Raw genomic sequence first — 15,446 nt, forward strand, 5'->3', positions numbered from 1 at the left:
AATTCAATCGAATGCAACTGGACTTAGTTATTTGTCTTTGAAGACGTTTCACCTCTCATCCAAGAGGCTTCATCAGTTCATGCTCGCTTGACTAAGCTGGTCATTCATCCATGACCTGGATGAATGAGAATATTCACAGGCTAACTGATAGAAAACTTATTTGGGAAATGAATTAAATTACTGATGTATATGCAGCCAGATTTTCAGTTTCGAAAACTGAACTAGCATCACCAGAGTGTGAAAAACAACAGTGTTGACGTTCCGTCTGCGATGTCTCTGTGTTGTGTAGTGGAGACATCCTCTGAGGTTAGCATGCTAATCAGCTAGCCATGGCCCGTTCTGTCTGTAATACCACTTTGTGCCTCTAGAGGCACAAGAAGTGCAGACGGGAAGTATTCTTACACCTGTTTTCCTTTCTGAACAGAAAAATACAACCGTACAACTCAAGTTTCGCTCTTGTACTGAAGACAAGCTCAACTGCCTCACTGATTTATCGCAAAACACACTTTCAAATGAAACCTAACCTAAATAAAACTAACCTGTGCTGGTCTCCATGATCTCCTTCGGTTGGTCCAAATAAATCCTCAACTCACCTGGAAACTCGACCAAGGAATCCACAGGTTTTGCTAGTTGGTGTTTAAACACGTTTCTCCAGCAGAGTTTCAAATTCCTCCTCGTCTGCCTTTCTGTCTGCTCGTTTCAGTTTTATTCGTTTAATAAATGCATGCAATTCACGATCAGAAAACACAAAAATAACAGTTAGCCATTTTATATTCCAAGAAGTGAGTTAAAAACAAGTGACCACAGTGAAAAGAAGAAGGTCGTAATGTGAACGTCTCAGCTATCAGGAGACGCTTAAATGGTAATTACTTAATAACGGTGACTGGCATGAGGACAGGCTAATGGAGGAGCCAGTGGCTCATTAACCAGCACAGATTATTTTTCCATGTCGGTATGATTACTGTTTTCACTTCGTCTGATTGTTTTCTATCTGAGCTGAAATGGACCGCAGATGAATGCAGCTCTGATGTTTCATCACAGGACAAATGATCCTGTTGAGTCTAAATGTGTGGACTTGGAGGCATCACCACCCACTTCACTGTGGTCTGCAATTAGCCTCATGCTCTGTGTCGATGTGTAGAGACGCCTGAGCTCCAGTGCCTCAGAGCTTCTGGGCTTCTTGTTTGCTGGGGACTGTTTTCAGCGGTGGATGAATCCACATTTGAGTGAGCATTTTGGGCAGTAGGACGGTGCATGTGGGACTGACACACACAATACTTGTTAACAGACTAATCTGTGTGTGTGTGTGTGTGTGTGTAAAGGTTACTCCCTCTGTGGTGGCTCTGAGCCTCCTGTCAGCCTGGTGGAGGCTCTTCTGACCCCCCATGTAGACGCCCTCTGAGCCTGGATCGAAACACATTCTTGGGGCCTAATTTATAACAATGTTCTTCGATTTATACCTGAACTTGAGTCTTCAGATCATTTTCAACGGTGTGCCTGCATTCAGTTCAAAGAAAGACCCATTTGTAACTTACACACATGTGAGTTCAGTGCCTTCTGACCTCCTCCAGCACAAATGAGGGTTTAGTCAGGGACAGAAATGGACCAGTCGAGAAAATCAAACCATCTGGAGGGAGAGAAGGACTTATACTACTAGAGTAAAACTGATGGTCATTCTGTACCTGAACCTCGGAAAGAAATTTTTTACGCATGAGAATTGTTTGGTTATGGATGAGACGTGCTGACGTACAGATTTCTAGCTCATTTATGGCTGTTCATCAGATTTTTTTGTGAGGTGGGTTTGGTTCAGACTGAACCATCAGGCCTGAGCAGAACTCTGGACTGAGGCACCGTAACGTATGATCTGAGGCCTGAATGTGGCCATCAGCCAGGTGGCAGCCCTCCCCCTGCTGCTCTCTGGGTTCTATAGGCTCGCCTCCATTTTGTCTGGGGACACAAATGTCAGCCATTATTACTAATGAATCGATCAGCGGGAGACATCCTCCCTCCCTGCAGCTCGAATTAATTGGGGCTTTAAAATTTCACTGAATTATTTACACACCAGCAGAGCGCCGGGCAGCGAGTCAGGAGATTAAAGACACAGACGACGAGTGTTTGCAGGCCTCTGAGTGTCAGTTCAACTGCTGAAGAGGAGAGAGACTTACAACGCTCGCCGTGGCGCCAACCTCAACCGCAACGTGGTTCAGTGGCAAACACCAAACCGAACGAAGCACGCTGGAAGTTGTCTCGGTGAAAGTAATAAACATAAAGGAATAAGTTTCATTTCAGCTCAACCAATCAGCACACATGTATGACAAAATGAAGCGTCGTTTCACTGTGAAGCTACACACGTTTTGTGGACTAAGACACACCTGACTTTCGAGCAGCATGGGGTTGAGAAGATCAGGACTGTTTATTTTTGGGTGAACTGTTCCTTTAAGTGCTCCACTATCAGCTATGGGAAGCTGTGGATCTTACGTTCTCCTTCATGCATAAAACATGTCTCAGCTCGATATTAAAATGTCTCCATCGCCTGCTTCAACTCAGTCGGTTAGCCTGCCACGGAGCCTGAACACTTCACATATCAGCATACAGGCTTTAAATTCGGTGAAAGTTCAGAATGTTTTCTTGGACTTCATCTGTCTGCAACGAGCTCAGCATATTCAGGTTAAAACCAGAACAGGAAGTCGACGAGGCATCGACCGTTTTTACTGGACTGATACCAACTAGTAGTAATTAAGGAGACCAAAGTTAGAACCATCGGCGGATATAAAGATGGCCGACGTGTCTCCACTTCCTTTGGCTGTACAAAAGTGAAGCTGAAACATTCTTGACATCTTGTTCTGGTGATGTCATTTGGAGCCAGAGTCTGTGCAGTAGTGATCAGGGGATGGAGTCGTGGTATCGAGTTCCCGCCCACACACCTGTCTGAGCCAATCAGGAGCAGCGCTCAGCTGTCAGTTATGATGTTTCAGTCCCTTTTTCTAGGATCAAATAAATAACTGAACCCAAACTGATCAGAAAAATGAAGACCTGAACAAACATCAGCGTGATAAGAACTTACTGTACTTCTGTACTACCACTTTAGCTACTTTGCAGATTCAGATTATTCAGTACTGGCGAGCTACTTGTGAGTGCAGCCAATCAGACAGAGCTGTGGGCGGGACTGAGATCACAGAGTGGTGACTACAGACAAAGAGAGGCAGCTGCATCAGAGCTAAAGAAGCCCGTTTTTAAATTGTACACACAGCTGAGTTTTATCTTCTACCTCAGGTTATTAGAGCCTGATGCACTCGGTGTACAGCTTGCACCAGGCAGGAGGTACTAATCAAGCCTTTGGTTCACGCATGGACACATCAGCTCAAACCTCGCTTTGGTGCTTTTATTTATTGAGGCCATGTGTCATTTTTTGGAGCCTGTAACAGATCATCCACCAGCTGAACTGATGTGTCAGAGTTTATTCTAAAAACCAATTACTTCATGTTCAATAAAAACCTGATGAAGTGCAGATTAAAGGAACAAGCGTGGGCGTCTCCTCTGCCTCGAGTGAAGCTGCCGAATCTCTTTAACACCAGTCCCATTTCTGCTTTCAAATTGCAGATGTCACAGATGAACCGCGAAGCAGACGAGTTATGAAAGTCATCAGTCTGGAAGGGAAACTGAAAGACCACAGCGGAGGAGTATCAGAGCCATGACCAACAGCTGTTTGCTGTGTTTGGATTCAACGGCAGAACCTGCAGCAATCGGCTCAGGTTTGATCACAAACGTTCAGACTGATCCTCCTGGAAATGAGAGGACGAAGGTGAAACCACGAACCTCTCGCCATGCGACTTCGTGCCTGTTCTAACTCACAGAACTGAGAACAAACTGGCAGCAGGACACAACACAGCAAAAATAAGAACAAATGCTGAGGCGTACAGGGAACAGGAGCCTCCTTAAGATGCATGTAGGGATGAGCAGGTCCACCATCATCTGTGTCTGCTCGACCAAGTAAATTATCTGTATTTATATACACACAGTGGGCGGGGCTTAACCAGTGGGGGCGTGGCTTAATGGTAGTTGTGCAGTAAAAAAATGATATGAGTTGATCAGAAGTTGCCATATTTATGATTTATGAAAAACTATTTGCACAAGAGTAAGAGAACTTCTTACAGAACAGATTTTTTCCATAAACTTGAATTCAGTCACTGCGACCCAGTGAGGATTTTCCTCCACTGTGAGTGTCTGTACTGGAAGCTTACTTAACATTCCCATCAGCCTCAGCTGTACTTTATGTTTAGAACAATTCAATTCAATTTATTTATATAGCACCTCACACAATCAGAATTGTCTCTAGGTGCTTTACAGAGACCCAGAAACTGAACCCCCGAGCAAGCAGACAGTGGCAAGGAAAAACTCCCTTTTAACAGGAAGAAACCCTGAGCAGGACCCGACTCACATGGGAGAACCATCCTGCTGATAGTCTGATAGAGCAAATTAGCAAAGTGAGCATGTTAACACACTAAACTAAAATGACGCACAGCTGCTCAATATCAGGATGTTAGCATGCTATGGTTAGCAGTGGTACAGTTGCTAATGTGACCGGCGACTCTTTGGGTTCGTCCCAGTGTGCAGGGACATATTTCTGGAAACTGTCGCTGTACCCGTCGAGACAGGAAGTGAGTGGACACTTATTCAGTCATATCTTGTGTACTGCATGAATTTAGCCAAGTAGGACGTGTTCCTGGATGAACATCACGCTGTGCAAAACACAACACGTGACATCCTGTGGCTCCCGCGAATACAAATGCAAGAGGAGCAGATGTTACGTGACACCACCTGTGGTTCTGTTAGCCTGTACTGAACTGTAGCATCTGAATATCACTATTCATTCAGAGTCAAAGTAAATATACAGTAAGTATTCAGACATTTCAGACATCAAGCACCAACAAAGAACCCAGCACCCAGGACATTTTCAGACATTAGTGCATGAAGACTTCTCTATAAAACATGAGGGAAACAAATGAATCACCACAAGAGCCAATAAAGAAAGACTGTGAGCACAGTTAAATGCCAGAAGTGATTTGCAGCTTCTGCTTGATGCAGATTTCATTTGTGCTTTTTGTCATCCGAGTCTCTGCTGGACAAACAACAAAAAGCTGAATGACGAAACTGTGGGAACCAACAGGAAACTGGATGAGCTTATTGGTGTGCAGAGGGGAGAAATCCTGCTTCCTGCCAGGAGGCAGAAAATGTTGTCAAAGATGGAAAACCAGAGAAGAAAAGAAAGACGATCTAAAGCTCACAGCGAAGAGAGACTGACTGCTGTTGAAGCAGCTGAATGTGACGTCTTTGTCGTCCATAAATCACCACACAGCCAAACATTTCACCAGCACAACATCGCAGCGTTAGCCTAGCATAGCGTCAAAACACTTTGTGCTCCTCCGTCCAGCAGCACCCGTCCCGAGTGGACGATCCACCCTCCAGACGCTTTACAAACGGCTCCTACATGGACATTAATAGAATAATAATAACAATAATAATTAGCTTAATAACCCACTGAGTATTTCCGGTATCGACTAGCGACAGAAGCTGACAGCGAACATTCGTGATTCTGTCACGTGAGCCATACGTCGACTGTTGTTTTTATGTTCCTGCTTCTTCTGACCGCAGAGGATGTGAGTCTTTACAGTCCTGTGATGCTTCTAAACAATCATCGAGCAACAAAAATCATTTCCCACAAATGTTTCTCAATTATTTGACTTTAGTTTTAAAAACAAAAGTGTGAACGTCTGAACTTTGCCTCCTTTGCTGGTGTTCAGACCACACGGCAAACTCTGAGCAAAAGATCAAAACTGATCAGCTGCATGATGAGCCAGTTGGTGCGTGATGCAAACTCAAAGCGAAAGCACAAAGCTCGAGTTCAACCGGACAGTCGACACGCTGAAAAGCTGAAAACTACTTGATAAAAAGGAAAATCCTTCATCAGCTTCTTCACGGAAGTCAAATCGACTCACATCGCAATTTAAGTTTGTCAGCTGTCATCATTTGCCAGTTTATTCAGCACACACACACACGTGTTTCTATTATTTTGTCCACCCTGCAGTTTGATGCCACCACAACCTGCAGCCTTCAAAATGATCAGGAACTGGAAAGTGATCTTCATGCAGGGAGGATTTGCTGCAGGACTGTGAACCCAGCAGCTGCTTCAGTGGGTCTGTTTGCTGGAAACAACACCAACACAGTGGTGACAAAACCAAGCCAGGAGCTGAACTCATTCAGGGCCCGAAACGTGGGGTCACCTGACCGGAACGCTTCTCGCAGTGAATCCCTATTGGACGAGAGGTCAGCTTCTCAGTCCACCTCCCCTCTTCTACCTGTCACCTCTCAGAAACCCAACAAAGGTGTCGAATAACCAGCCAAGTGAATAACATGAAAGATTGTCCACGACTGTCGAGCCGTGCAAAAAGAGAAGAGGTGGTGTGGTCTCCATGGGGACTGAAAGACGACTGAAAAGGGGGGTCAACTTGGACCGACGAGCTCAATTAATACAAAGAGCAGCTTGAACAGCAGCCATCACGTACCTGTGGTGATAATCACATTTAGAGAATAAAGACCTCAGGACGCAGGAGGACGTCAGGTGAAAGGAAACGGGCTTTTCAGCTGTTGCTATAGTGAAGGTGAAAATATCTAAGATCAAAAGAATCTAAAAATTAAATTTCAGCTTCAATGTCAGAGCAGTGAAGGACGACAGCACCAACAAATAAACAGGCCCACTTTATGTATACTGTACGTTCAAATTCCTCTTTTAAAAGATGCTTTACAACAACAGCTTAACGTCATCCTGGTGGCTTTTCGCAGGTTCACAATAAATAAAACCTTTCAGGGACTAAATATTAAACAATAAAAGAGAATTTCAGCTTGGTGTTGTTGTTTTGTTGACAATTAAAACATTTAAATGTACTGGACAATAAAAACTACTTTAACATAAATAATTGTAGTAATACTTTTTCCAATGCTTCAATCCAGAGACTGGAAGGGACAAAACGCTAGCTTAGAGACAAAAGATCCCAAAATTTCCATACGTCCCCTTAACGTTTGTGTTACGTTTCGGTAACGTGTGCCGCGGGACATAATGAGGATCTGTGGGTGGAGGACAGCTGGAAATGTCAGCAGTCCTTTCTTGTGACAGACTAACAGGTCGCTCGGTTTCACAGCAGTGACGGCGCTGAGTCATCGTCACCTCCCACTGAGCAGGGGGAAAAGACTGAGGAGGCGGAGGAAGCAGCACATCACTTAGATCGGGGGGGGGGGGGGGCGGGGGACGCAGGCTTCAAGTCCGTCCCACGTCACCGTGACGGTCACTCTGACACAACAGACGAGTTCAGGCGTTTTCATCATGTGCCACTTCAGGTGTGCCGTTTGCCAGGACGAGAAGTCCAGCTACCGTAAACACGCATGAATCCTGTACAGCATGAACAGCACATGTGAACCGCCTCCGTTGGCGTGGCAACCAAGAAAATATGGCGCTTAGAGATTCTCAACGAGCAGCATGTGGTGGCTGTTATGCAGAATTCATGCACTAATTTTGCCAAAATTCCAACCAAAAGGGATAAAATGATGAAGTGATGACATTTTCTGCACAGGAGGTCAAAGGTCAGCTTCACTGTGACCTCATGATGATTTCAGTCTGTTATTCAGCAGCAGAACTCAGGACCAGAGGGGCAGACTGGGACCAGATTTCACATGTGGTCACACACTGAACCGGTGACCCTGATGTCTGTTGATCGTCTGTGCTGCCGGGTTGGACGTGTGTGTGAAGCAGCTTCTCTGCAGCAGAATCAGAACGGTTGGCCGTGCGTGTGGACGCATGCAAGGAATCCGACCGCTTTTCGTTTCTCTCGGTGAACTTACACACTCACTGACGAGCAGCAGAACAAACACAGTCGACTCACACTGAACTACACATCCTTACATTCCAAATGAAACACCTGCTGAAATGGCTTCACAATTCGTACAAGGACGGACACTGTGGTTGGCTGAACCTTCAGGACCCAAAGGCCTCACCTCAACCCAAAACATATTTTCAGTCAAAGCTTCTCCACAGTTCTACAGGCAAACAGTCCTGCAAGATTCAACTGATTGATTTATGGCTGCCGTATCGTATCTCTGCTGCTGTGGGAGCGTCCTTCAGCGAGGCCACGCCAACGTCTTCTGTGCAGCGTCGAATCCTCGCAGAAAGGAAGAGAAAATAAACTCGCACGGTTGAAGAAACACTGAAATGCACGCGTAAAAGAAGAACTGTACGTTCATCTACGGGAAAGGGGGAAAACCAGCTGCATACACACTTCAAACGTTTGGCTACTCCTCCTCAGCTGAGTGTAAATCCACTTTCATGCCGCATTAGCAGGCTTCCATGTGAAACTTGTATCAAAGCAAACAGACACACAGATACAGGCCTCCCACTCACACACACTCACACACACACACACACACGACTACATGCGTTAAACAGCCTGGAGGCAGAGCCAGCCTCTCTGCACATGACAGGTGTGTTTGTCTGCAAATAGGACGCATTTCTGTGATGTCTTTCCACGATACTCAGTCAGACCAGACAAGAATGAACCAGCTGACCGCTCGGCAGGCTTTACAAACTGCTCAACACTTTTGTTCATCGTCGCTGCAAAAAAGTCGACGCAGGTACGGAGCGAAAGACGACCACCTCATACTGCGTGTCAGTACTGTGTGTCCAGACACGCAGCACTGACACAAGCTGGCAGCCTAGAGCCGTGGGAGAAGGTGGTCTGGTCTGACCAGTCACGACTTCTTGTGCATCATGTGGACGGCAGAGAAACCAGAGGCAGAAGTCTGCTGGGAAACTTTGGGTCCTGGCATTCGTGTGTTTGTCGCAGACCAAGCGCACACCTTCACAGACATGAGAGTCCCTGAATTCATTATGTTAGCATGATGAAGAGTTCAAGGTGCTGACCTGGCCTTCAAATCCCACAGATCTCAGTCCCTCTGAGCTTCTGTGGGACCTGAAGGATCTGGGCGGAGGAGCCGGTCCCACCTCAGGCGGAGATCAGTCTGGAAGGCCACCTGCTCTTCACGGGGCTGACGTCTCGCTGTTAATCAAAGCGCCGCTGGTGTAGTGTATCATGCAAGATTCCCATCGTTGCGACCCGGGTTCCATTCCCGGGCGGCGCACCACCTTTACCCAATTTCTGACTTTGGAACACCTGCTCAGGTGTTTTCCCCATACACCTGCTCAGGTGTTTTCCCCATTAAAAAAGGACATTTCGTCCCATTGCTGGCAGACTTCTGTTTGTTGCCAGAATGAAAGTGAGGACATCAGTGTGACACGACTCAGGTGGAGTCAGAGCTACACCTCCACCTGCTGCTGCTGCTGAGCAGTAAATCTGCCTCTGCACTGTGGTCACTCACTTTGAAGCAGCACCATCTCAGGTTGAGATGTTCTTCTGATCCCTAACAGGTCCCTAACATCCCTAACAGCCGCAAGCAGCTCAAAGTGGGCTCAAAGACCCGAAGACGAAATCCTTGTGGACTTCAGTTTACCACAGCTTCAATCTGGGGCTCAGGGAACTGGTGACCTTTTAATATAAAGGAAAGTATTGTAAAGTTAGACAGAAAATGATTAGCAGCATCATTAGAAATGTGTGAGGAGGTCCACACTGATTACTCCACAAGCTAAAGGTTTCTGAAGGTAAAAGCGCAGGACACAAGGATTAACAAAATGGACACCATTTCAGTTACTTATTCATTAATGATTCAAAAAGGTCTCAGTCTCAGGATGAAGACATTGATTTTTCACAGGATATGGATATCGATCAGACTGGAAGGAGTTGACCTCTGACCAGGATTTGAACCGCTGACCTTCTGTCTTTGATTTCCCCGTTGCCCTCCAGCGTCTCATCTTCCACACAGATAAACACTATGAGCATGAGGACCAGGTCTGTACCGAGAGCAGATCTGGGGTCAGAAGTCTGTGAAATCCCTCATTAAATAAAGCGAAGCTCTCCGAGCGGGAGGCACTTGCAGGCTGAGCGGCGGCGGCTTCCTGCTGGGCTCCAGAAATGTCAGACCTGAAGCACCGAACTCCTGCTGCTTTAAAAAGCTAAATTACAGGTCACACACCTGCAGCTGCAGCACAAAAATACGGCTTTCATAAATGCAAACTGGTACCATTTGACAGAAAGGCTGATTTTCTGCAGGCAAGACTGACAGTCTGACATTTGTGGTACATTCGGGTCTCAGGTCCTTTGGTCCAGACTCATCGGCCTTTAAAGAGATTAAAGACACACGCTGAAGACGGACATCATAAACAAGTGAAAAGGACTGAGGACCAAGCAGTTAGTTTGTCGTTTGTTCTACAGCAGTCACGATCAGTTTCCACAAGATCCATCAGTTTTCAAACTGCACTGAACTCAAGTGGTGCTGCAGCTCATAATAAGCCCCACGGTTCATTAATTTGTTGTGATTAATTAATAATTTAGCCTCCTGCATGAAGTGAGAGTTCACCCCCAAAATCAAACTACATATTCTTCCTCTAACCTGCACAAACTCAACTGGGCAGAAATATTACCGCATCATCAACTTTAGGGCGCCAACTAAATATCAGCTAAATGTCAGCTCAGTAAGGCCCCTTTCTGCTCAGAAAGCCACCCAGACAGCAGAAACCAGCTGAGGGGTTTCATAAACCTGTTCCAACAGGTCACAGGAAGTGACTGTTAACACAAGGACTTCATTTCACAGTAAAACTTCAGCTGCAGCAGACTGAACACACTCACCTGTGGAGGCTCCGGGGTTCCTGAACCACTAAGGAAAACGTTCACTACTTGTAGCTCTTCCTCAGTGCCTAAATCACTTAAATTCCTATTGATTATTTCTGATCGACTTGGTCGGTTTGTGTCAGCTCCACGAAGACGCCACGAAACGCTGCAAAGCATTTCACCATCAAGCACTGACGTCACAAAATCAGACCAAAAATCAAACAACAAGCACACGAATGACGTGAGGCAGACGCTGCAAACTGCGTCTTCGCTGATATTCTAACTACTGCTAATACTGTTACTACATCTGTGTACACATACTGTGTATGTGTAAATCAGCTATATGGAATCTAAATTTGTAGAAGCTTCTTTTTCCCCATTCAAAATGGATTTCTTTGAAAGCCTCTGACTTGATTCTGGACTGTATGAGCAGCTCATCAGTGACTTTGGTGATGTCAGCATGACTGACTGCGTTTCCAAACTCAGCTTGCATCAAACACGTCTTCAGGATGATTTCACAGGTTATCACAGGTTTGCAGTCAACAGGTTGAGGCCTTCGAAGTTTCTGCTACGATCCTTTAATCAGACAAGCAGGTGGTTTGAGTCGCACTGACTCCAACAGGAGCAAAGAGCAGCAACAAATCACGACATGTCGTCACCGACACCCGGCTGTCGTGAAGCCACTGCGAAGAGCGCGACAGGCAGAGAAAATCACCTGAGCTCTCAGAGGAACGACTTTTTCATTTGTCCCCTGAGCCTCGCGCACACGCGCACACACACACGCACACACACACACACACCTTTCTGTTGGGAGGAATGTGAACAGCTACCATCCTAAAGTGGTCAGAGAGGGTCAATAATGAAAGAGTCTGGAGGGAACAGCCACTTCATAATCAGAATGGCAGTTAATCAGAAGCTGCATTCAGGTGCTGAAATCCCCCTGGGAAAAAGGAAATAAGCCCCCCACTTAACAACAGTTTGTCCTGCAGTCTGTGAAGCTAACGTCCTGTGAGTCCAGGAAGCAGGAGCTCAGATTGTCGGGCTGAATTTGGGTCATTTCAGGACACAAAGGATGGACAGTCGATCTTCAGCTTCGTGTGTGTGAGCACAGCAGCATCAGTTATTGTCAGGACAAAAAGTGACTTCACCTCGTGCTCGCTGCTACGCGTTATATTTCACATAAGTTAAAAGTCATTTCCTGAAACGGACCACCATGAGTGACTTTTCGTGAGAAACGTCTTTACATTAAAGTCTGGCTGACTGCAGAATGAAACCTATTAGCTCTGCACCACACACACACACACACACACACACACACACACACACACACACACACACACTCTCGACATACGCTGCTGCACAGAATTAAAAATTATCACAAGTCAGAGCTCAGCAGACTCTCGTGTCTCATCATGCTGTGGTGTCAAAGAGCTGAATTATGGACAAGATGCTAATTAGGAACAAAGCAGCAGAGCAGCCGTGGGTGTTAATGACGGACAGAGAGGAAGACGTGCTGCAGGATGAGACGGGATCGGCCAGCAGGACAGGCAGCGGGACAGTCGGCGATGACTGATCAGCTCACGGTTCTCCGGTGACAAACATCCTCACGAACTTTCTGATCCGCGTGTGGAGTCTGCGGCCGTCTGATTTATACATCAGCCTTGTCCTCGCACGGTGGCTGTGGTGACCTGCTGGTTGTCTCACTTGTCAAAGCACCACTGATTTATGTTTCGCACGCCATCGGCCATCACGAGCAGCAGAGGCAGGACAACATGCAGGAGCTGCGTTTCACCGTTTTCATGTGGAGGAGAAACCCCAGTTAATTCTCCTTCTTCACGAGGTGGTCGCTGTTTTCAGGCTCGGCCTCGAGGCCTCAGCGGCGCGTTGATGTGAAGGAGCGAGCGGACCTGAACGAGCCGAGCGGACCTGAACGCACGCCGCCTGGTGAGAAGATGCTGATGCAGCTGAGGAGCTTCTCTGAGATCATCATGTGCTCATGTGATGTGAAAGCTGTGAAATCCTGTTGACTCTCCAGCTGTGCCACTTGCTGTCGGGCTTCCCCTTTCAGACCACACAACACTCCTCCTCCTCCATCTGCCACAAGACTTTTAACAAAAGGCTCAGCAGCTCCATAAAACAGCTGCTAGATGTAACTGAAACAGGAGGAAATAGAGCGTTTGCTGGTGGACTCATTCACATTTCTTACTCAGAGTATTTGTGGCAGTGGGACAGTGTGTATGTGTGTGTGTGTGTGTGTGTGTGTGTGTGTGGTCTCGGTGATGGAGGAACAACAGTTTGACTCACTGATGGAGCTCAGAACAGACCACCGATGAGGATTTGGGAACAGTTTGACGACACAACATGTTTGGATCTGCTCTGACACTCAACAGGAGGGACGAGCAGGACGAGCAGGACGAGAGACAGACGATCGTCTCGTGTTTCTCTGCTGTGATGACCCTCCGTCCTCGTGAGGAACATCTGGCCTGACTTCACGTGATGAACGTGTTGTCATGTTACATGTGACATATGACCAACACTGAGGCACAGATGTCCCAGGAGGACACGTGCAGACATGACGGCGAGTCTTCGCACTTTGACGGTCAGGCCGTCGGCTGCTTTGCGGCGATACAAACGCCGTGAGTGAGAGTCGCAGCCGAGATCCTCTCCACTCACAATTGCTGGCAATTAAGGAGACGAGCTGCGAGTGGCCGATAAGATCATCTCACAGCAGATGAGAGGCGCTTCAGCAGAGGAGGAGAAGCCGAAGAGGAGGAGCGATGGAGGAAGAGGAGCGAAAGATATGGGAGAGAAAGGGAGCAGAAACAGGAGAAAGAGTGAGGAAAGTCACTGCAATCTCTGCTCACAACTGTGCTCCTCTTCCTCCCCCTCTTCATCCTCCTCCTCCCCCTCCTGCTCCTCTTCCTCCTCCTCCCCCTCTTTATCCTGATCCTTTCTCCTCCCCCTCCTGCTCCTCCTCCTCTTCCTCCCCTCCTGCTCCTTTCTCCTCCCCCTCCTCCTCCTCCTCTTCCCCCCCTGCTCCTGATCCTTTCTCCTCCCCCTCCTCCTCTCTCTCCCTCCTGCTCCTCCTCCTCTTCCCCCCCTGATCCTCCTCTTCCTCCTCTCCCCCTCCTTCCCCTTTTCATCCTCCTCCTCCTCCTCCTCCTCCTCCTTCAGGAACACGTGTTGAGTTTGTCGAGTGTGCAGGTTTGTCACAGTGTCTCTGGGCGAATCAGAGGACACGTCTTCCTCCAAATACTGAGCAAATTTCAGGAAAAATACACAAAATAAGAATAAAATCTGTGTGAAATCAGCGAGCGTTTCTGTCAGCTACTTGAGATGATCCAAAGAGCTTCAGCGGATTCGGCTGCTGCAGCACAAACAGGAGGGCGGGAAGCATTTCCAGTGATAAACTGTGTGTTTGTGTGGGCTGGATGGGGTCGCAGAGACTAAAGGTGAAGGAAATGAAAAAGCTTTAGCCTGAGGAGACAGACTGGTGGTTCTGTGCTCCTGAAGGAAGAAAAACTCCTTCGCTAAAGGAGAACAGCTGCTGGATCGATTTTCTAATCTGCTTCAGTCTGACGCAGACAACAAACAGAATTACTTTGTGCCACAACAGCTCAACAACCACTCGGTCAGCAGGGCTGCGGAGGTGGAGGACACCCCCACACCAGAAGGGACAGGACAGGGACAGGAAGGGACAAAGAGCCTCCAAAGAACAACTCTGGTGTCAGCTCAGTGCTTTTGTTCGGAGGAGCATTTGTCTGATTGACTGACCCTGAACGCAACAGCTCACCTTACGACACATCAGGCCAGCAAGATCCCATCACGGGTACGCTGTGTGGACAAAATTATTGGGCCACCTGCCCATCACACCAACAGAGACTTTAATGTCGTCTCATTGTAAACACACAGACAGCTTTGCAGCTCTAACAGCTTCCATTCTTCTGTGAAGGCTTTCCACAACATGTTGGAGTGTTTCTGTGGGAATTTGTGCCCATTCATGCAGTAGAGCATTTGTGAGGTCACACACTGATGTTGGACCAAAAGGCCTGGCTCACAATCTCCGTTCCAGTTCATCCCAAAGGTGTTGGATGGGGTTGAGGTCAGGGCTCTGTGTGGGCCAGTCAAGTTCTTCCACACCAAACTCATCCAACCATGTCTTTATGGAGCTTTGCTTTGTGCACTGGGGCACAGTCATGCTGGAATAGAAAAGGGCCTTCAACAAACTGTTGCCACAAAGTTGGAAGCATAGCATTGTCCAAAATGTCTTGGTGTGCTGAAGCATTAAGATGCCTTCACTGGAAGTCAGGGGCCGAGTCCAAACCCTGAGGAACAGGCCCATAAAAAGGGGTGTCTGGACACTTTTGTCCATATAGTGTTTGGCTGTAACAGAATGTTTTCATGCAAAAAGTGCAAAAGACAGAAAAACAGTGTGGTGCAGTGCCCAAACAGAAAAACAATGAACTGTCCAGTCACAGACTGAGTTACAGACAGCTGATCCCATTGGCAGACGGTTTCCTGAGGGCTTAGCATGTTTTTCGTTTTATCATTGCACACTCAGTGGACATAATTATGCGTTTAGCTTTTCAGTTTATTTTTTCCATTTATGTACTTTAAATCTCCAAGATATTTAGAAGCAGCTAAACGTTGATCAACGTCCTGATGTTTGCCATATTT

General features: G+C 47.0%; 1 protein-coding gene across 5 annotated transcripts in view; it reads right to left on the minus strand.

Moving 5' to 3' along the window:
- Positions 1–15,446, minus strand: part of cadps2 (Ca++-dependent secretion activator 2) — a 129,950-nt gene that overhangs the window by 91,431 nt on the left and 23,073 nt on the right. The window lies entirely within an intron of this gene.

The sequence above is a fragment of the Scatophagus argus genome, chromosome 7 (assembly GCF_020382885.2).
Source record: "Scatophagus argus isolate fScaArg1 chromosome 7, fScaArg1.pri, whole genome shotgun sequence".
NCBI classification, from domain to species: Eukaryota; Metazoa; Chordata; class Actinopteri; family Scatophagidae; genus Scatophagus; species Scatophagus argus.